This window comes from Pongo abelii, chromosome 20 (assembly GCF_028885655.2).
Source record: "Pongo abelii isolate AG06213 chromosome 20, NHGRI_mPonAbe1-v2.0_pri, whole genome shotgun sequence".
NCBI lineage: Eukaryota > Metazoa > Chordata > Mammalia > Primates > Hominidae > Pongo > Pongo abelii.
The window spans coordinates 35,546,251-35,559,881 of NC_072005.2; the positions used below are offsets into that span (position 1 = coordinate 35,546,251).

The 13,631-nt window shown below is 46.7% G+C and overlaps 1 protein-coding gene across 17 annotated transcripts in view; it reads left to right on the forward strand.

Moving 5' to 3' along the window:
- The window catches only part of ZNF536 (zinc finger protein 536), a 492,422-nt gene that overhangs the window by 45,532 nt on the left and 433,259 nt on the right, over positions 1-13,631 (forward strand). For 15 of the 17 annotated variants that reach the window (XM_054538819.2, XM_054538823.2, XM_054538833.2 and 12 more), the window contains one exon: positions 13,509-13,578. The exons of the other annotated variants lie outside the window; for them this stretch is intronic. The gene's annotated coding sequence lies outside the window, so the exon portion shown is untranslated. The remainder of the gene's footprint in view (positions 1-13,508; positions 13,579-13,631) is intronic. 17 annotated transcript variants of the gene reach the window in all.

Sequence of the window (13,631 nt, forward strand, 5' to 3'; positions counted from 1 at the left end):
TTATTCCCAAAGCTTGTGGCAATATATTCGCGTCTTTTAGAGTGATGGAAGATCATGTGACGGTTTGGTGAATTATCTATCGGTATCATCTGACTGATGAAGCCCGCTGCTGTTGCAGAACATTTAAAAATGCATCTCACAAATTACATGGTAGCTGGGAAAAATGCAGGTTTTTTTTTTTTTTTTTTTAAAGAACAATGCTTTTCTAAAGCTATGTGCTAGCATACGTAATTTTTTCTTTGAAAGGATGGAGACCATTTCATTATGCTGGGTATATAGTCGGTTAAGGTTGTGCAAATTCATTACAATGTTTGTTAATGTATAAAACATTTTCCATTCTGGTTTTAGTGACATTGGATTTTTTTTTTATAATGTGCCATTTCTGAAACATCTGCCATCCCCTTGTTACCTGTGGGCAGAGGAGAGAGAATGCACTCTTTCTAAGAATGTTTAGAAAATCTTTTCCAAAATGGAAAGGCTTGGGAGAGAAGAGGGAAAGGACAGCTTTTTCTGTGAATGGTTACGTTGGAATTTTCTGGGATAGGAACTTTACCATGCAATAGGCAAAGAGGGGCTGTCAGCAGCTGCTCAATATGTCAGCCAGGAGAGGAAAGGCCTGGCTTCCTGGGGGTCTTTCTGTGCCCTGTGTTTGCACACCCTGTACTGAGCACTGCTTGCAGAGTACATGCTTCTGGAAGCTCTCCCTGTTTTTTTTTTTTGTTGTTTTATTTTTTTGCTAAAGCATGAGAGATGCTTGAGGGACTTATCATTTTGGCAGTTACTATTTCTTCTTGTTGCTATATAATCACAGGAAAACAGTGTGAAATATTTTATGTGACCTCCAAATTCATCTGCCCTTAACTTTTCTCAGCCCTTCTCCAGAATAACCAGTAGCTGGAGCTAAAGCTGATATGGATTTAGGGGTCAAGTTCACCAGGATAGCTGTATTTTGATCACACCCTCTGCCCAGATAGAGAAATGAGCAAAACCCCACCATCCTCTCGCCATGTTCCCAGCAGCCTCCACGTTCCTGCTAGTTTCTAGCTGGGGAGGTGGCTCATGTCCATTTTCACACTTCTGTCTGGTCTCTCATACATCACAGGACTTTTTGAAGCATCCAAGTTTCTGTCTTGGAGACTGAAGAAGTGAGAGTCTCCACTTGTGAGAGTAACCACCTTGTAAGGTGGAAACGGTTGGAAGAGCTCCTTGCCCTATGTGTCCTAGGAGACAGACCCCAGGAAGCGGCTGTAGGCCTGACTGGCCGAGGCTGTCCTCCAGAGACACAAGTCCGTGCATTTTGTGAATTAAAACAGGAATAACAACAACCCCTGCACAGAAGTAAGAAACTGGCGGAATGAGGTCTCCAGCCTTTGGGATCTATGTCATTGAAAGCCAAGAGCACTTCTTGAAGAGCTGCCCAAGTAGCCTCTCTGGGAATTTTTTGGACATCAGCTCATCAGAGAAGTGGCGGCCAGAAGGCTTCTGAAGCATCCCAAATCTCTAAGCACTGGAGAGATTTCCTGATTTGCAGAAGTGGAAATACTCCAGCTAGGGAAGAGGGGTTCACTGGGTTTCCTCAAAGCTGTTCTTTCCTCTTTTCTCCTTTTTTCCTTTGTAAATTAATATATAGGTAAAGTTCCTATCCCAGAACTTTGTAAATTATTTTTTGAGCAGTTTTAAATATCCAATAAAATTGAGCAGAAAGTACAGAGTTCCCATGTATCTTCTCCCCCTCTCCATTAAAAGACATTTTAGTTGTTTTCACCTTTCCTCTGCTATTAAATTTGTGTTAGTGTGGTACTTTTGTTATGATTGTTGAACCAATATTGATACATTATTATTAATGAAAGTTCATAGTTTATATTCAGGTTCACTCTTTGTGTTGGACATTTTATGGGTTTTGACAAGTGTATTATGACTTGTATCCATCATTACAGTATCATACAGAGTAGTTTCACTGCCCTAAAAATCCCCTGAGCTTCACTCCCTCTTCCCCTGAACCTCTGGCAACCACTGGTCTTTTTCCTGTCTCCCTTGTTTAGCCTTTCCCAGAATGTCTTGTATTTGGATTCGCATGACATGTAGTCTTTTAACAGTGCCTTCTTTCACTTAGAAATATGCATTTAAATTTTCTCCATGTCTTTTCATGGTTAGATAGCTCATTTCTTTTTATTGCTGAATAATATTCCATTATATGGATGTACCACAATCAAGCTATTCACCTCTTAAAAGACATCTTGGTTGCTTCCAAGTTTGGGCAATTGTGTGATTCATAATAACATTCAATAAACATTCTGCTATAAACATTCGTGCGCAGTTTTTTTGTTTTTGTTTTTTACTTTTTAAGAGACAGGGTCTTGCTTTATTGCCCAGGCTGGAGTGCAGCAGCACAATCATAGCTCACTGCAGCCTCGACCTCCCATGCTGAAGCAATCATCCTGCCTCAGCATCTTGACTGCAGGTGTGCACCACCACACCTGGCTAATTTTAAAATTTTTGTAGAGACAGGGTCTCACTATGCTGCCGAGAATGGTCTTAAACTCCTAGGATCAAGTGATCCTCCTGCCTCAACCTTCTGAAGTGCTGGGATTACAGGCATGAACCACTGCACCTGGCCATGCTGATTGTGTGTGTGTGTGTGTATACCTAAGTTTCCACTCATTTGTATAAATATCAAGGAGCATGATTGCTGGATTGCTTGATAAGACAATATTTAGCCTTGTAAGAGACTGCCAAACTGTCTTCCCACGTGGCTTTCTCCTAGCAGTGAATGAGAGTTCCTGTTGCTCCATGTCCTCCTCAGCATTTGATGTTGTCAGTGTTTTGAATTTTTGCTGTTGTGATAGGGGTGTAGTGGCATTTCATTTTTGTTTGAATTTGCAAGTCCCTGGTGACATAGGATGTTGAGCATCTTTTCATATGCTTATTTGCTGTCTGTATATCTTCTCTGGGGACTTACCTGTTCAGATCTTTTGCCCATTTTTAAATTGGGCTGTTTATTTCTTACTGTTGAGTTTTAAGAGTTCTTCGCATATCTCAAATACCAGTCCTTTATCAGATATGTGTTTTGCAAAAACTTTCTCCAATGTGTAGCTTGTCTTTTCATTCTCTTAACCCTTTCTCTTCTTAACACTTGTGGAAACTAAGCTACTTTAGCCAGTGGCTTATATTTTTGTGTGGCCAAGCAGCATCTATTTGCATTTGAAACCTGAGGTTTTGAGAAATTTGAAGTCAAAGATACACATGATGTATGTTCTTAACTATGTTCACGAATACATATACATGTACACATGTGTTCGTTAACACATATATGCATGCATATATGTGCAAGAATGGAAAGAAATGCACCAAAATATCAACAGCCATTATATCAGTTAATAGAATTATGGATTATTATTTTCCTCTTTCTAATATCTTGTATATTCCAAATTTTCTACAAATGAGCATATATAACTTGAATAACCAATTTTAAAAAGTAAAAAGTAAATGAGGTTAAACAAAAAGTGACCCCTGTAAACGAGATACCAAGATAGTTCCGTTAGAAGTGGTATAACTTTCATTTCGACTTCAGAGATCAGTGGGACCAACGTTTCAAGTGATATCCGTGATAATGCATGTTCTCTAAAAACAAGCAAATTTTTAGTATGACCAAATTTGACTGTCAAAATGCCAGATAATTTTGCTAAGCTCAGAATCTGCACTGCACAATAGAAATATAGCGCAAACCACAAGTGCAAGTCATGCATGCATTTTTGAATTTTCTAATAGCCACATTATATTTTGTTTAATTCAGTGTATCCACAATATCATCATTTCAACACATAAAAAGTATAAAGAATATTAATGAGACATTTTTCATTCTTCCAAATGCAATTTGTAGTTTACACTCACAGTGCATCTCAATTTGGACTGGCCAGATTTCAAGTGCTCCGTTGCCACGTGTGGCCAGTGGCTACCAGCTTGGACAGTGCAGTTCTATGTGATGGCAGAATGTATCTTTTTTCTTTCCAACTTTTATTTTAGGTTCAAGGGGGCACATGGGCTGGCTTGTTACATGGGTAAGTTGTGTGTCACGGAGGTTTGGTGTATAGACCATTTCGTCACCCAGGTAATCAGCATGACACCTGCTAGATGTCTGAACATTTGAGTGATATTTAGCAAGCAGAATATCAGCACAGCAAGCAGCATTACCTCTGGTAGCACAGGTGGAACAGAAAACAACTCTCCAGTTTCCAGTTATTTTACATCTCTTCTTCAAGATGCATTACTTCGTAGATATCTTGGGGTTTGATGATGCCATGAAGTACTTTCTGTAAAGCAATACGTACGTTGAGTTCACATGGTGATACAATCTATTAGAAAGCCTTTATAATTTTCTGGATTTTTCCCCCTGTTTGCATCATTCCATCTCTGGCGGCCAGAATTGTCTTAGTTTTGTTGTCCTGCCAAGTCTTGAGCTGAGTGGGGTCTTCATCCTTGTGGATGGGGTGAGAGATCCAGGGCAAAGACATTGGGTGGAGCGAAGTTCAGGGAGAGCCTGCCAGGCACTGACTGCTGGAGAACATGGCCCCTGGGGGAGCTGGGGGACTCCATCTTGAGTGTGGTTAGGCTCTGGAAATCCACCAGCTTGGCAGCTTATTAGCCAGTGCTCCCTGGCCTTGCAGAAAATGCCTGCATCTAGTTTGCACTTCTTACCCTAAGAACACTGACCTACAGGGTGCGTTCTCCTTCCTCACCTTGTCCTGGGTCAGAACCACCCACCTTGGGCTGGGGAGTAGGAATCCAGGTGCAGAATGGTGCCAAGCTCTGTGCGTGCTCCTGAGGACCCGGCCATGGGGGCCACTGGCTGTGTCTGACCGGTGGACATCAGGCAAACTTGACTGCCCTGAAGATGAGGCTCTCCGAGGCTGTAGGGAAGAGATGCTGTTGCCTTGCATTGGGGCACAGTGTGTTCGAGTGGCTCATGGCATGGGTCATGGAATCAGTCTGCTGAGATTCACACCCTGGGTCCCCGTCTCCTGAGCTCTTAACCTCGGACACAGAACTTTGGGGCTAGTACCTCAGTTTTTCATCAATAAATGATAATACCCACCTCATAGGATGGATGCAAGGATGAAGTGAGATTGCGTGTCAATGCTTGGAACTCTGGGTGGCACATGGTAAATCCTAGTTTTCATTCTTATCGAATTCAAGAATGGTCAGTCAATGAACAAAGCCCTCAGAAGGGGGGGGTGTGTGTGTGTGTGTGTGTGTGTAAATACATACTGGCTGCTTCCTGGACTACATTTCTTTATTGGCCCAAGTGTTCCTGTCTCTTGCACTATCAACCTGCACTGAATCACCGGCAAGAGCATCTCCCCTCTCCCTTCACTTTCCCTCTCTCCTTTCTTCCTTCTCAGGGCTGTTTTGACTATGAATTAATTGTAGGTTTGGGGACTTGCAAGCAATAATCAAAGCCAATAAACTTCAAAAGGATGGGGAGGACCAGGGCCACCGGGGGAGTGCAGGGAGCCGACTGGAGCTCTTGGTGGCTGCGGGTTGGGGTGGTGGGGGCTTTCTATGTTTCTTCAAAGGGGACACCAAGTGTTTCAGATTGTCACTTAAAAGCTAGATGCAAAACTTTGGAAATCTGGTGAGAGGTGACGGTTTCCAAAACAGCTATTTTTATCTTTTGCCAGCAAGCATGAGCCCAGTGGAATGGAGAGTTAAACTTGGAATTTCTTGGCAAGGGTTAATAATCAATGTAGATCTCCTAACAAAGGAGATGCTGCCTTATTATACTGGGAAAGTTTTTTTTCTTAACTGTCAGTGAAGCAGTACTAATTATTACTCCAGTGTAAATGAGGTCATTTCCTATTAAGAGAACAAAATGCTCAGCCCTGCCTTGCCAATTCATACCAACTATTTTTCACACATACTCAGCTTTTTAGTTTTTTTTAAAATTTTGATAAAATCCATTCATTTGTATTAGAAAAGTGTAAACCATCGCCATAATAGTTGCCCGTGATTACCCAGATGAGCTTTTGTAATGTGTGGGTTGTTTGAATACCATGTGTTAGCTATGGAACAATTAGGCAGCTGAATGGATCTTTAAAACAATCAGATACTTTTATCTCACTGAAAAAATACATTCCTTGGATGTGTACTGTTAAACCGTAAATTCCGGCGAACACTAAGCTCACGTCACCAGGAGAACTTTCGGATATATGTTGATCAAGGACACAAAGACATCCAAATATCTTGTCTTCATGTTTTCGTTTTTTTTTTTTTATTTTTATGCAAGCAAAAAGATTTAAGGAATATTGTAGAAAACAAAGGGTAATTGTTTTAGCCCAGATGTTGCTTTTGCACAACAAGCAGGTTACAATGTTCCCACAGAGCTGATGAGCCCAATCAGGGAAATGATTAAAAATTGATTTTGTCCCTGTAATTACAGTATGTAAACTACTTAGCTTGGATTGCAAAGGAAGTGATTTTCTAATTACGTATATACTCTGGTGTCTAATGATTGGTTTTTTGAAGTAATGAAGAGAGAGCACTAACGACTCCTTGGTGTTCTGTTGTTTAAGAAAGACCATCTTTAGAGTAAGCGGCAACAGACAAAGAGTTTAAATTGAATTTTCAACACTGTTGATGTGCACATGGATTTGTTTATTAAAGAGACAGGGGTGTAATTTGATTGGCTCTGAGCATCTTGGCTTTTTTTCATGCTAAAGCATGTAAAAATACATGCACGGGGCAGGCGAGCTGATGAGAGAAAGCCTCTCCACTCCTCTTTTATCATCCCCGAGCCTGGTCCGATATTGTAGGGTCTCAGGTTTCTGTGAGCGTCTGATGTCTGTGTATCCTGAAAGCATTTAGATCGAACAGGTATCAAATAGCTTCTCCATCAAAGTTACCTTTGTTTTAAAATGAAAGAAGAGGCTTCCTTTGGAAGCGTGTCTGGGCAGCCCTACGCGCTCTGTGTTATAATATTTCAGCCATGTCGTATGATGCTGGGCTCTGTGTCAGGGTGGCAACTGCTGCCCACCTCCAACATGCATGTGAACGCTCACACGTGCACACATACATGCACATACCCACGCACACACTCACACAGGTGCTAGCGCCTGGGCGCGGAGGCCTGACGGCAGCGTGTCCGTTGTGGGACCCTGTGGAGTGGGCTGATGGGTTTTGGGAAAGATCTTGCCAAGTTTCTAGTGCTTGTCCTCCTCTTTGAGACACATTGTGGCTGTTGAATAACAGCTCAGGCACTTGCTCTGGCAGAAGTTAGCAGAGGGTGACCATTTCTCCGTCGGTATGTCATGCCCTCTGGGAGGAGGGTGGTGGCTTCAGCGTGACCCTGACAGCAAGAACCTTGTGGGCGGTGCTGTCTTCAGCAGAACCCAACTCACACTCTCTCTGGGCCCTGTCCTCTCCTACGCAGGCTTCTTGCTGGTGACTTGGGACCCGATGTTTTGAAATGTAGGTTTTATTATTATTCAGCTATGGCGTGGCCAATAGGGCAGGAGACAACTGACATTGAAGGGACAGTTTGTTACTCACAGTTCCCAAGAGGAAGACACAGCATGCCACGTGGGGACCACATGGAGAAGCACCAGGATTCCTGGGAGGCAGAAGGCGAGAGGGGAGAAGAGGGACAAGAGCCTTTATCGTAGCTTCCCAGGGAAAGGCAAGGCAAGGCAGGGCTGGGAGGGTTTGAATTGGCTCGTTTGAGTGGTTTCTACAGGCATGGACCATGGGGGTTGCTTCTAGTTGTCTGGTTTCTGGCCGTGGGCGATTAGGGCAGGAGGATAGTGGCCCCAAGTGGGGGGGCCCCGTGAGAGCCCAGTAAAGGTGGTGTGGGCAGTGCGGTTTGGACTGGCTGTTTTATATATGAAAAGAGGTCCCAGGGAGTCATTTACCAACTCTAGAAATGGGCTAGCTCTGGGCAGGGCAGTCTTTCTGGGGCCAGAAAGGCCCCAAGATGTCAGGGCATCAGAACCTTTTGGTGAACACACCTGGGTCCTGGGCTGAGGCTGGTTTGGGAGCTGGTTCCCTGTGCCGCCAGGGTACTGGGCCAGGGTGAGCATGGCTGACTCTGGGCTCTCCTTACTCTTGGTGTTCTACTTGGCAGGTCTCACCGCTTTGTCGTGGAACACATCCCGAATATGCCTGCCTTTCCCCTGCCACTGCTCTCTCTCCAGCTCGCACCAGATCCTCACTTACTTACACACCTGCAGCAGCCTCCCCCATGGGTGTCCCTGCCTCCTCTCTGATCCTCTCTTGTCTGCTCCTTCCATAGCAGGCGTACAGTGCAAATAGATCATGTTTTTCCTGTGCCCAAAATCTACCAGTGGCTCAGGATAAAACCCTTCCCGACTAGGTATGTGGGTCCTAAAAAGCCCACCTTCATCCATTCTCCCACTCACTATCCATACCCAGGCCGCAGGGAATGTCTCAGTGCTCCTTGAATGCACCGTCTCCATCTGACCTCAGGGCCTTTGCACTCGCTGTTCGCTCTTCCTGTACCGCCGTTGCCCGCATTCTCGCAGGGCTCACTCCCTTACTTTGTTCCGGCCCCTTGCCAGATGTTGCTTCCTTAGAGAGGTCTTCTCTGATTGTCACTGTCACTTCCTCCAGCTTTATTATCTTCTTAGAGATTGTTATTTGCTGGCATATTTTACTTTTGTCTTTCATTTGAATCTGGTCTCGGAAACATGAGCTCCACGCAGGTGGACACGATGTTTATCACTGGATCCCCAGAAATAGAATAGAGCCTGACTGCAGGGGTGCTGGGTGGATAATGGTTGAGTGAGTGGCTGATTCTCCGAGGCTCCTCCCTGGGAGCTTTCCACACCAGGACCCCCTTCCTGTTGGAAATCTGTAGCAACAATGGATGTGTCATTTGGGGCCATGTTCATCCCCCAGGGTTCTCTGAGAAAGAGAGAATCACTCAGTGCTTGGAGCAAAACTTCCAGATCCGGTTGGAGGAGCTGCGGTTTTTTGGTAGGGTCCTTGTTGCTGGTGGAACTTGAGAATATCAAGCTCTGGGCTGGGAGGAGGTCTCAGAATCACGGGAGGGAAGTTGCCAGCACCCGGGGGTGTGCACTGGAGAAGATGCCCTGTGTACCTTGGGATGCGGAAAGTCTGCTCTTGGTAGAGGGGGTTCTGAGGCGTTGCTTAGGAGCCACTGCACTCAAGTGTCATCTGTGGGGAGACTTAGTTGGGCACCCAGCTGTTTTCCCTCTGGAACTCTAAACCATGTCCTTCCCTGGGCAGAGGGCCGAAGGAGCCGGACTGGCTTTCTCTCCAAATCCTCCTTGCCCAACTCTTTTCTGGAAGGAAAGTAGTTTCCCTGGCTCCCAATTGCCACTCACTCAGATGCCTCCGCAGACAGCCCCTGCTGCTGCTGCCAGACCTTCCAGTGACCCATCCGGGGAAGGGCCATCCTGTGTCTCCCCAGGAATACACTCCATCTCCCACAGGAGAGAATGGAACATGGGCCAGGAGTGGAAATTGAAGCAGCCCTCACACCTTTCCTCCCATCCATCCGCCTCGCCTCCATCTGTCCATCTGCACTTTCATCCTTCCATCCGCCTCGCCTCCATCCTTCCATCTGCACTTTCATCCTTCCATCTGCCCCTTTTCTTTCATCCTCTCTTCCACCTTCAGACCCTCTCTTTCCTCCTGCCCTCCTTACTTTTGTTTTCCCTCCCCTTCCATTTTTGCATCCATCTTCATCCTTCTGTCCTTCTCTCCTCCCTCTCTACTCTATCTTTCCTCCATCCTTCCATTCCCATGCTCCTGTCTGTCCTCCTTCCATCCTTCTGTCTTAACTTTCCTCCCCTACCCCCTCCCATCCACCTAGGTCCTCCGACAGAGGTGAGGGGCTGGGAGGAGAGTCTGACACCACCCTTCCCCCATGTGCTGGACTGTCCTCTGCATGTGCCTGGGGTTTACTGTGGCCTCAGTGATGGTGACGTTCATTGCTGCTCTCATATCCTCCAAATTGTCATGGTGCGGGGTGGAGACAGGTGTGCACTGCCCACAGGCAGGAAACTCGCTGGCCTGGAGGACCGCTCTGTGCTAAACTCAGGGCCCATCTCAGAGCCATGGTGATGCTGGGGGTACCCCGTCTCTGCTCACCTCTTGACTGGCCAATCACCCTCTCCCTCAGAGCCCATGGGTCTGAGTCAGGCAGGCTGGGCTTTTGCTCAGGGAGGGTTTCTCTGGCTCCTTCAGAGCTCCGGTGTAGGCAGCTCTGGGAGGATATGGGAGGGAGGAGGGTGCCCCATCCCCTGCGGGGAGCCCGTGTGGCCTCCTGCTTTGGTGGACAGAGGGCCCCATGCAGAGCTAGCTTGTATGTCTGCGTTCAGCGGGGCTCATTCAGTGAACACGGCTGGGCTGCTGGGTGGGTCCTGCCTGGCCTGTGGAATTCACAGGGATGGGGGTGTGTGGGCTTGGGATGGGCCCACTGTGTGTCAGGGTGGGTCAGAGCTGCCGAGGCACCTTCCACTTCCTCGCTTGGTTGGTGCCCCCCGTATCTTCCTGTGCTCCCACTTCCCCTTTGAAGTCCCTCTCTCAGAACTTTCCACCCCTCCTCTTGTCTCCCTTTCCTCAGAGAGGCCTTGGAAGTACCTCTGGCTCTAGGAAGTCTCCCTTTCTCCCTCCTTGCTCCCCAGCACCCTGCGTCCCTGCTGTACTCCAGCCAGGGTCCACCCAGGAAATGGCCATTCAGGCTTCCCTTCTTCAGCCCTTGCAAACCTTCTCACTCCCCTTTCTGGAAGTTGCGGCCACTCTGTTGTACTTCTGTGCCCCTTCCTGGCCTCCAGCCCTGTCTCCACCAGGGCCCTGCCTGTACTTACTTAAGGGCTTGACTCAACTCTGCCCCACTCCCGGTGCCCTGCCTTTGATGTGCTCCTTGTCCTGGCAACCGGGACCTTCACATGATGGGTGGTTGCTGCATCTGATAGGCAGACCTGCTTAGCCCCTGACCTACCCCAGAGGCCCCAGTGCACCACAGGTGCTGGAAAGGGAGTCTCCAAGCCAATGAGTGAACAGGCCTCCTGAGCTCATCCATGTTGCTCGGGAGGGCTGCGTGGGAGCCTTATCTGTGCTTTAAGAGGGAAGCAGGAGCCATCAGTCTACAGTGGGTGGAATTTCAAGCACTGAAACGCACCTGTGGAGGTTCCCTTATTTTGATGAGGTGGGGGATACCCCACTTAGTTCATACCACGCTTTTTGTCACCTTTGCAATCTTCCCCTTCCCACCCCTACTCTGAGCTGCACCAAACTGGGCTCGTGGACAGAGTCTCCTGGGTGGCCCCTCAGCTTCGGGTCCCTGTGGGGGAGAGGGCGAGGGGAGGCCTCATGTCCAGGCTGCTTCTGGTTATGCCACTGACTGTGTTATCTCTAAATACAAGTCACTTACTTGCACCAAAAGAGCTGTTTCTTTCATTGAGGAAGACAGAATGACTCTGCCGGTGCTTCCCTTCCTCCCCACCCTGCATCACGAGAGCATCTGTGGTCGGATGCAGTCACCTTTCCCCGACCCGCAGTGACTGTAACGACATCAGACACCAGGAGCCTCCTCCTGTTTAGACTGGATCAGAAAGGCACAGATGGAACTAACTCGATTTCTTTTCCTAAGGGCCCAGTGAGGCTGTACTCGTCGGCTGCCCTGCTGGTGTGTTGGGCTAACCTTGCCCACGCAGGTCAGACTCCCTTGCATAAGCCCACTAATCCGTTGGGAGAGCACAGCCTCCAATGTAGCCATGAGGCTTGTGCTGGGCCCTTTCATGATTTAGAGCGTAGAACCTGAGGGGTTTGTGCCCATCACTGCCCCAGTGCCAACTGCAGGAGACGGTGTTCTGATCAATGGCATGAAGCTGGACAAACCGGTGTGGGACTTTCCCCGATGCAGCCTCTCTGTGTTCTCCTGTCATTGGAATTTACAGGGCTTCTAAGTGAATGGCCCCTGGAGAATAGTCCTAGAATTTTGCAAGTCATGAGCCTAGATATAAAATCTGAGTGTGTCTCCCATCTCCTGCAACCCACTCCCTAAACATAAGGAGGTCTTAGAGCAAAGCAAATAAGTGTTTTCAGAGCCAGCTGGGTGGTGGGGACCTGTTTAGCTCAGCGATAGGACAGAACCTTGGAAAGTGTAGCATTGGGCATTTGTTCCTCACTCCTTAGATTTTGAGTAACACAGGGAAAAAAATCAAAAAACAATGCAAAAGATCATCTGGTTCAGGGAAGAGAGAGAGACAGACAGACAGACACTGAGATGTAATTTCTTTCCGTGTTGGAGATGGTTGAGATGTCAGCTTTTGCTTTATGTCTCAGGATAGGCAGGTAGAAATGTGTTTACAGACAGCAGCTTCCCTGTGGCACCCTGAGAAAACACTTTTTGAGCATGCAGTCAGCAAACACCTTTTTGGTTGCCAGAAATCAGCCTTGGAGTTGAATGAAGTGTTGCAAGCCAGTGGTTCAATCAGTACAAACTTCTTGGGCTGGGGCTGCTACCAGTCCTCCAAATGTATCTTCTGGTTTTCCATGTGCAGAATCAAATTTTCTGAATCCATAGAGAAATTCTACCTCTGTGATCAGAATTTACAACTTCACTTTCAATAAAATATAACTTATTAAGGGAACTTATGTTTGCCCCATAACATCCCTTCCATGACATGGCAAAACAAATGAGAATCCGAGTTGCACTGGGTGAGGAGTAGGCTGGAGATCACAGGCTGGGGGCTGGCCTTCCTTGATTGCCCCCTAGCCAGCAGCTCTGCAGCCATCATAGGTGAACATCCCAGCTTTCTGTCTTGGCCTTTATCACCTCTGAGCATGCCGTAGGAGGTGAGATCACCCATGTGGGACTTACATCAGTGATAACACAGAATGAAGAAGTAGAAAATCTCACTGGCTGCTGCTTTCCTGGTCTGGGTTCGGGAGAGAGGACTTTGATGCCAAACACAACATCTCTAAGCCTCAGTCAGTTGCAGATTCCCATTCTGTATCCACTGGCTACCAAACAGGCTTGGCCAGTTGAAATTTGGGTGGAATTTTGGTTTACTGTAGAGGGCTCCATAAATCAGGGAAAAAGCAAGAACCCTTGGGTTCTTTGAGAATTCTAAAGAATTCACTTTGAGAATTCTAAAGAAGAGAGACAGTGAGAGAGAAAGAGAGAGAGAGAGGGAGAGAGAGAGAGAGAGAGAGCCCTTATAATATTAGTTCCTGTTTCTTCTTTCCCATATAGAGAAGATAAGAGATGGTTAGCAGTTCTTTTTGTGCAGGTGGCGATTTCCCACTGAAAATAAGCTGAGGAAATTTGGTTCATTGCAGCAAAGGTCACATAGTTCCCATTTTTTAAATTGCTCAAAGAATTGGGGGCAGTGGGGCTATTCAAGGTTTTTAGGCTCTCGACTAACCCAGCAAATTGTTACTTTGGATGAATGCTGTTTATGTGACTTACTGAAGTCGACATGTGTGACATTTACAGTTTCTAACAGGTCTTATTTTTGCAGTTCCTGACCACCACGGCTTTAAGAATATCCTTCAACCAGGAGGGAGATCCATTGCTTTAAGACTTGCCTGGTAAGGACCATCGATTTGTAGTTTGTTGAACTGGTGTCTCTGTCTGTGAGTTT